At 48.3% G+C, this 9,224-nt stretch overlaps 1 non-coding gene across 1 annotated transcript; it reads right to left on the bottom strand.

Annotated features, from left to right (window-relative positions):
* Positions 1 to 1,118: 1,118 nt before the first annotated feature.
* trnar-ccu (transfer RNA arginine (anticodon CCU)) lies at positions 1,119 to 1,191 on the bottom strand. The gene has a single exon. It is a non-coding gene; the product is annotated as a tRNA-Arg (tRNA).
* Positions 1,192 to 9,224: the final 8,033 nt, after the last annotated feature.

The raw sequence follows: 9,224 nt of genomic DNA, 5'->3' as shown, positions 1-9,224 counted from the left end.
GTCCCGCTGTGTGGGACCATGTCCAATCCACGCCAGCGGGACTGGTCAGAAACTGCCGGCCACTCGGCCCATCGGGGCCAGGAAAATTGCCAGGGGAGCCTTCCGGAAACCGGCGCCGGAAAATATGGCAGCTGCTGCCGGCGGGGGGGTGTCAAAGAATCCTACCCTATATGCTTTATGAACTGATCTCTCCACCTGTCATGCCACCTTCAATGATCCAGGTACATATACAGCCAGGTCCCTCTGCTCCTGCATCCTCTTAAGAATTTTCTTTCTTTCGTGGGGCAGCACGGTAGCATTGTGGATAGCACAATTGCTTCACAGCTCCAGGGTCCCAGGTTCGAATACGGCTTGAGTCACTGTCTGTGCGGAGTCTGCACATCCTCCCCGTGTGTGCGTGGGTTTCCTCCGGGTGCTCCGGTTTCCTCCCACAGTCCAAAGATGTGCAAGTTAGGTGGATTGGCCATGATAAATTGCCCTTAGTGTCCAAAATTGCCCTTAGTCTTGGGTGGAGTTACTGGGTTTTGGGGATAGGGTGGAGGTGTTGACCTTGGGTAGGATGCTCTTTCCAAGAGCCGGTGCAGACTCGATGGGCCGAATGGCCCCCTTCTGCACTGTAAATTCTATGATGATATTGTCTCTCCGTGTTCTTCCGACCAAAATGCATCATCTCACACTTCTGCACATTGAACTTTATTGGTCAACTATCTGCCCACTCCAGCAACTTATCTATGTCCTTCTGGCGTTTACTCAGAGAGTCAAAAGGATATCAGGAGTAGGAGCAGGCAGCATCTTCCAGTTTGGAGGAAGAGTGTGTGTGTGTTTCATCCCAGAATGTGCTAACATGAATCATACATGTGTTGTAATTGGCTGTCAACATCTCAAATTAGCAACTGTGCCTGAGGTGTTGGGTGAACTGAAGACAGGAATTAAAGGGACAGTATTTGGCTGGAGAGTGCAGGTGACATTACTGCCTGAATGTGGGGGTGACACACAGTTCAGTAAAAACATTGTATTGGATTGTGCCAATGAAAAACATGTGAGAGAAAATGTTGCTGCACAGGAAGAGCTCAAATTGATTGAACATTTAGAAGAAAATCTTGTTCTAAAAGCTGCTCTACCCCAGATGGAAGTTGAACCCACAATCCCTGGCTTAGGAGGCCAGTGCCCTATCCATTAGGCCACTGGGGCTATGCTATAGCCCTCTGTCTCTAGAGCTATCAGGTTATTGTGGGACATGTGACATTATAGAAATGTTCAGTATTCAAAGAGTTAATGTCATGTTACAATTAACCACCAGGGGGCCAGTGTTTGGATCCCCGCTCGCCCTGATACATTTAATGACCTGGACCTTAATGTACACAATTTCAAACTTTACAGATGAGCTGAAACGTGTAAGTATTGTGTATTGTGAGGAGGGTGATGTTCAGCTTCATAAGGATATTGACATGTTGGTGGAATGGGTGGAAAAATGACAAATTAAGTTCAATGCAGATGACATGAATCAGAATTGAGTGTCTACATTTCAAATTAACAACTGTGCCTGGGGTGTTGGGTAACTGACGATCGGAGTTAAAGGGACTGTAATTGCCACGAAATTGCACGTTTACCAATTTGAAAATACCCAGATCTACAAGGTTATCTATGTCCAGATTCACAAGAGATGGGTGAGATCCTTAATGAATATTTCTCATCGTTATTTACTGCTGAGAAATGCTTGGATGTTAGGGAACTTAGGAAATAAATAGTGACGTTTTGAAGAGTGTACATATTACAGAGAGGAGGTGTTGGAAGTCTTAAAGCGCATAACAAGTAGATAAATCACTGGGACCTGATGAAATTTATCCCAGGACATTGTGGGAGGCTAGGGAGGAAATTGCGGGTCGCCTAGCAGAGGTATTTGAATTGTCGATAGCCACAGGTGAGGTGCTTTTGTTTAAGAAGGGCCGCAGGGAAAAGCCAAGGAACTACAGATCGGTGAGCAATATGATTTGTGGTGGGTAAGTTGTTAGAAGGTATTCTGAAAGACATGATCTACAGGCATTTAGCGAGGCAAGGACTGATTAGGAACAATCAACATGGTTTTGTGCGTGAAAAATTTGATTGAGTGTTTTGAAGGGGTAGCCAAGGAGGTAAATGAGGGCAGTGCAGTCAACATTGTCTACATGCACTTTAGCAAGAACTTTGACAAGGTATCTCATGGTAGGTTGTTGCATAATGTAAAATCTCATGGGATCCAGGGTGAGGTAGCCAATTGGATACAAAATTGGCTGGACGACAGAAGACAAAGGGTGGTTGTGGAGGGTTTTTTTTCAAACTGGTGACTTGTGACCAGCGGTGTGCCTCAGGGATCAGTGCTGGGTCCACTGTTATTTATTATTTCAATCCATGATTGGGATAAGAATTTAGGAGGCATGGTCAGTACGTTTGAAGATGGCACCAAGATTGCTGGCATAATGGACAGTGTAGAAGGTTATCTATAATTACAACGGGATCTTATTCAATTGGGTCAGTGGGCAGAAGAATGGCAGATGGAGTTTAATTTCGATAAATGTGAGGTGATGCATTTTGGTACTTCGAATCGGGGTAGGATCTACTCAGTTAATGGTAGGGAGTTAGGGAGAGTTACAGAACAAAGAGATCTAGGAGTACAGGTTCATAGCTCCTTGAAAGTGGGGTCACAGGTGGACAGGATGGTCAAGAAGGCATTCGGCATGCTTGGTTTCATTGGTCAGAACATTGAATACAGGAGTTGGGAGGTCTTGTTGAAGTTGTACAAGACATTAGTAAGACCACATTGCAATACTGTGTAGAGTTCTGGTCACCCTATTGTAGAAAGGATATTATTAAATGAGGAAAGATTTACTGGGGTGTGACTGGGACTTGATGGTTTGAGTTATAAGGAGAGACTTTTTAGCGTAGGAGGCTTAAGGGTGATCTTATAGAGGTCTGTACAATAATGAGGGGCATAAATAAGGTAGATAGTCAACATCTTTTCCCAAAGGTAGGGAGTCTAAAACTAGAGGGCACAGGTTTAAGGTAAGAGGGGAGAGATAGAAAAGAGTCCAGAGGGGCAATTTTCTCACACAGAAGGTGGCGATTGTCTGGAACGAGCTGCCAGAGCCAGTAGTAAAGGCGGTATGATTTTGTGTTTTAAAAAGCATTTAGACAGTTATATGGGAAAGTTGGGTATAGAGGGATATGGGCCAAATGCGGGCAATTGGAACTAGCTTAGTGGTTAAAAACTGGACGGCATGGACAAGTTGGGCTGAAGGGCCTGTTTCCATGCTGTAAACCTCTATGACTCTATGAATCTATCTACCCGGAGAGATGCAAGAATGCCAAATTTCATAGGGAACTACAGTTTATATGGTGATGAATGTAGAAATTGCTATATTTTATATTCTGTTGCCGTAAAGTTATTAAAACCCTGGTTTAAAATACATCTAGGCAGTACGTCTGCTAAAGCTGTAATTAAGGTGTCATTTCAGACACTTTGCAGTCAGGAGGGTGGCCTCCTCACTGATCTCTGCCAAAGCTGCACTGCAGCTGGACACTAAGGGGCAGCGAAACATCACATGGCAACAGCTTATTCCCTCTCAGGTTCTCTGTGAAGATCTGTTACGTAACAGTATCACCAGGGAAACAGACACCCAGCCAGCCCAACTGTGGTGGGGTTTATCTCCCACTCGAGTAATTTTCGACTCCTAACTAGCTTGTCTTTTCCCAAATCCCTTAACTTTCCCTATTGTCCGTTCACCATTCCACCACAGAAATGTGAAGCTAACACTGAGCCTTCCTGAGAGAGTTGATTAAACCGACAGTTTACTGCTCCTGATTGCATACACTGTTCTTCTGGCCTGCTCTATCATCCTTCTGATCAAAACAGCGGAGTTTAAAAGAAAGAAGAATAAGTGGAAACGGTTCACTGATTGATAATGAATCAGAGAGTTTTACGTATTTGTGCGTGGAGCTGGAGAAACTTTGTATAGAAATAGCCAAACCTACAGGATGTTGCCTGGGATGGAAAGTTTCAGCTATGAGGAGAGACTGGGTTTGTTTTCCCTGGAGCAGAGGAGACTGCGGGAGGCGGGGGTTGGGTGGGTGGTGGGGGCGGGGGGATCTGCTAGAGGTGTACAACATTATGAGAGCAATAGATAGGGTCGATTGTGAGAATCTTTCCCCCATGGCTAGAGGGATCGTGAAGAAACACTTTTTCACCCAGAGGGTGGTGGAAATATGGAACGTGCTGCCTGACAGGGTGGTGAAGGCAGGTATTCTCACAACATTTAAGAGGCATCTGGATGAGAACTTAAATCGCCAAGGAATAGGAGGCTATGGACCAAGTGCTGGTAAATGGGATTAGTACAGATTAGTATTTGATGGTCGTCATAGACATGGTGGGCCGCAGGGCCTGTTTCTGTGCTGTATGACTTTAGGAAATTAAAATTTTCCTCCCTCAATGCCCTGGTCCCACCTCCTGCCAGCCCTGCACTATTTCCATCTGCTGGTGCAGCTTTTGAAAGAAACCTGCCTTGTTGGAGAATTCACGACCATTAGTAGAAGCCTGCTGAGGAATCAGGAATATTCTGACAAGTATTGAATGTTTTGACAACTTTAAATGTCGCTATTTGTGGTGAATGTATTATACCAAAAATCCACCATTGTATCTGTGTTATGCTGTTGCCCTTGTATTTGTATCTGTGCTATGCTGTTGCCCTTGTGGGCTCCACCTATGGGCCATTGTATGGCATTATCCATAGGGGAACATGTTGGGGCCTGTATGGCCCCTTTCCTTGAAGGGAGGTATAAAGAGCAGTCGACATGTAGGCGGTTCTCAGTATTAGACCAGTCGCAGGCAGGCACTGTTCTAGTTGATTAAAGCCACAGTTTATTTCTACTCTTGTCTCGAGTGAATTGATGGTCGCATCACTATTAGATGCTGTATTTTTATGTAGATGTGCTTTAACCGCAGTGACTCATCATAGGCTCTATCCTGAATGTTGCTTCACAGTGCTAGGCTCCCAGGTTCGATTCCTGGCATGATTAGGTTCTTTACGCAAAGAGTGGTGAGGCCGTGGAATGCCCTACCTGCAACAGTAGTGAACTCGCCAACATTGAGGGCATTTAAAAGTTTATTGGATAAGCATATGGATGATAATGGCATAGTGTAGGTTAGATGGCTTTTGTTTCGGTGCAACATCGTGGGCCGAAGGGCCTGTACGGCGCTGTATTGTTCTATGTTCTATGTTCTATGTTCTATGGGTTACTGCCTGCGTGGAATCTGCGCGTTGTCCTCGTGTTTGTGTCGGTTTCCTCTGGGTGCTCCGGTTTCCTCCCACAAATCCCGAAAGACGTGCTTGTTAGGTAATTTGGACATTTTGAATTCTCCCTCTGTGTACCCGAACAGATAGCCTACTTGTGACAATAATAAAGATTATTATTATTAAAAGTAAGTTGGCTGAGACTACTGGTGGCGGCCATGGAGTAAGAGGTCGTGTATTTGGTGGCTCCCGCTCGTGACGGACCTTTTGGACCTTTTCTCCCAAATTTTTCGGGATTTTATTGGAAAAATCGGTGAAGAGTGAGACAGTGAGGAGAAATTCCCCACTAGTATATGGAGACGTGGACCAGAAGTGGTCGTATAAGAAGAAACAGCCGAGTAAAGAAGGCGAGTGCAGAACCTGCAGCATGGGAAAGCATGGCAGAGGGGCATGATCCCAGTTCGGTGGCACAGAGGTCAACGGTACAGTTGGGGGAGTTCATTCAGGAGAGCTTCGCCAAGCAAAATAAGGACGAGTTAGACCCGATTAAGGCAATGATCGATCGGGTGGAACAGGGGCTGGAAGCCCACGGACTGACGATCCAGAAGGTGGAGGAGAAAGTGTCCGATCAAGAGGACCATTTAACCGAGTTGGAGGCGGAGGTTGGGCTGATGAGGGACTATCAGAAAAGGCTGCAGGAGAAGGTGGAGGACCTGGAGAGCAGGTCCCGGAGACAGAACCTGAGGATCGTCGGCCTCCCGGAGGGCAGCGAGGGATTGGACGCAAGGGCATATGTGGCAAGTATGCTGGAAAAGTTGTTAGGGGATGGGGCGTTCACTCGACCTTTGGAAGTGGACAGAGCTCGTAGAGCGCTTGCGAGGAAGCCGCGAGTGACTGAACCGCCGAGGGCGATGGTGGTGCGAATGCACCGGTTCCTGGATAAGGAACAGATTTTGTGGTGGGCCAAGCAGACACGGAGCTGCAAGTGGGAGAACTGTGAGTTGCCCATCTACCAGGACCTGGGTGCGACTGGCCAAAAGATGAGCTGGATTCAATAGGGCAAAATCGGCCCTCTTCAAGAAGGGAGTGAAGTTTGGAATGTTATATGAAGCGCGTCTGTGAGGGTCTATGAGGGTCAAGAACATTACTTTGAAACACCGGACGAGGCAATGGATTTTGTCAAAGATAAAAGGCTGGCATGTGTTTGAGGACACTGAACTTTGGGGGAGGGTATTGCTGTATCGATTCTGTAAAAGCTATTTTCGTTTTGAACTGTACATTCAGTGCTTTCTGTAACAATCTTTGGGCCGTTGCTCAGGTCTATAAGTTAACTTTGTTCCAGTGGGACGATATTTTCTTATGTGTATTTATTGGGGACTGTGATGTTTGAAATATGTATGTTCAAGTGGGGAGAGAGGGAGGACAATAAGAGTTGGATGTGATGCTATGGGCGGGGGCTACCAGGCTAGCTGGGCGGGCTAGCTGACGGAAGCACAGTGGGGGGCGAGCAGGTAATAAGTTTGTTAAGGGGGTAGGGATTGTGGTGCTGCTGATAGGGGGGGTGGGGTGGGGGAGCTGCTCTGCTGTCAGGAAAGGGACTGTTGTTGGGAGACAAATTGGAGGTCGAGGATGGTGGATGCCTTAGGGCGGGCCAACGGAGGCGAGGGACGCGAGCTGGAGGCTGGCCTAAGAAAGGTGATGGCTAATCGGCAGCGAGCGGGGGGGGTGCGAGAAGCCTCCCAACAAGTCTGATCACATGGACAGTTCGAGGGCTGAACGGGCCGGTTAAGAGGGCTCGCGTGATCGCGCATTTGAGGGGATTGTAGGCGGACGTGGCAATGCTGCAGGAGATATACCTGAGGGTAATAGATCAGACCAGATTGAGGAAAAGGTGGGTCGGCCAAGTTTTTCATTCGGGATTGGACTCTAAGACTAGGAGAGTTGCGATCCTGATCAACAAATGGGTGGTATTTGAGACAAGGTAAATGGTGGCGGATGCCACCATTTTCCATGGGTAGGTACATCATGGTGAGCGGGAAGCTGGAGGGGATGCCGGTGGTGCTTGTGAATATATACACACCAAACTGGGACGATGTGGAATTTATTAGGGAAGATCCTGGACCTAGATTCGCATAAGCTGATCATGGGGGGGGGAACTTTACATAGAATTTACAGTGCAGAAAGAGGCCATTCAGCCCATCGAGCCTGCACCAGCCCTTGGAAAGAGCACCCCCATTTAAGCCCAGAACTCCACCCCATACCCGTAACCCAGCAACCCCACCCAACCCCTTTGGATACTAAGGGCAATTTAGCATGGCCAATCCACCTAACCTGCACGTCTTTGAACTGTGGAAGGAAACCGGAGCACCCGGAGAAAACCCACGCAGACACGGGGAGAATGTGCAGACTCCGGTCATTGGTCCAAGGTTGGACCGGTCGAGGTCAAGGACAGGGAGGGTGCCAGCCGTGGCGAAGGAACTGAAGGGGTTCATGGAGCAGATGGGACGGGGTAGACCCATGGAGGTTTGGACGGCCAAGAGTGAAGGAGTTTTCTTTTTTCTCTCACGTGCACAAAGTATACTCCCGGATCGATTTTTAAATTTTGAGCAGGGTTTTACTGGCGGGGGTGGTTGATACCGAGTATTCGGGGATTTACGGGTGAGCAAGGAGGACGTTCAGCACCCACAATGCAGGTTGGATGTGGGGTTGTTAGCAGGTGAGGGGGGGGGGGTGTGGGCGGGTGAGGGAGTCCATCCAGAACTATCTGGAAATAAATGACACGGGGGAAGCAATGGTTTGGGAAGCGGTGAAGGCAGTGGTTAGGGGGCAGCTAATCTCGATACAAGCCCATAGGGAAAAGGTTGAGCGAGCAGAGATTCATAGGCGGGGGGGGGGGGTAAAGGGGGGGGGCGGCCAGGGAGATAGGAAGAGTGAAGGACAGAGGAGGGAACACAGTCTTGGACCCAGCCGGGGTGAATGGGGTGTTTAAGGAGTTCATGGCCAGCTATACGAGTCGGAACCCCCAGCTGGGGTAGAGGCGATGAGGCAGTTCCTGGGTGAGCTGAAATTTCCGAAAGCAGAGGAAGGGTTGATGCACGGGTTGGGATCCCCGATTGCAATTGGAGAAATAGCAGAGGGGCTGGTAAGACCCCAGGACCGGACAGCTACCCAGTGGAATTCTACAAGAAGTTCTCTGAGATGGTGGGCCCGCTGCTGATGAGGACATTTAACGAGGCAAGGGACCGGGGTGTCCTTTCCCCAACAATATCACAGGCCTCGATTTCACTGATCCTGAAGCGGGAGAAGGACCCTGAGCTATGCAGGTCATACAGGCCAATCTCCCTGTTGAATGGCGATGCCAAACTTTTGGCTAAAATCTTGGCCTCAAGGATGGAAGACTGTGTTCCGGAGGTGATAGGAGAAGACCAGACGGGGTTTGTTAAGAGCAGGCAGCTAACGGTCAACGTTAGAAGGCTCTGAAATGTTATCATGATGACCTCAGAGGGGAGGGAGATGGAGGTAGTGGTTGCGATGGATGCGGAAAAAGCCTTTGACCAGATGGAGTGGAATTATTTGTGGGAGGTGTTAGGACGGTTCGGGTTTGGGTAGGGCTTCATTGATTGGGTTCGGCTGCTGTACCAGTCACCAATAGCAAGTGTATGAACAAATTGGCCGATGTCGGGCTATTTTAAGCTGCAGTGAGGGACAAGCAAGGGTGCCCCCTCTCCCCGTTGTTGTTTGCCCTGGCCATAGAGCCATTGGCGATGGCGCTAAGAGCATCTAGGGACTGGAAGGGGTTGGTCCGGGGGGTGGAACACAGGGTCTCGCTGTACGCTGACGACCTGCTCCTGTACATTTCTGACCCGTTGGGGGGATGACGAGATTATGCGGATCTTTTCGGGTGGTTTTCGGGGTATAAACTGAATATGGGGAAAAGTGAGATGTTCCGCGATCCAGACG

This window comes from Scyliorhinus torazame, chromosome 8 (genome assembly GCF_047496885.1).
Source record: "Scyliorhinus torazame isolate Kashiwa2021f chromosome 8, sScyTor2.1, whole genome shotgun sequence".
NCBI classification, from domain to species: domain Eukaryota; kingdom Metazoa; phylum Chordata; class Chondrichthyes; order Carcharhiniformes; family Scyliorhinidae; genus Scyliorhinus; species Scyliorhinus torazame.
Note: the sequence above shows the minus strand (reverse complement) of the source record. Positions and strands in the feature narration are given on the sequence as shown.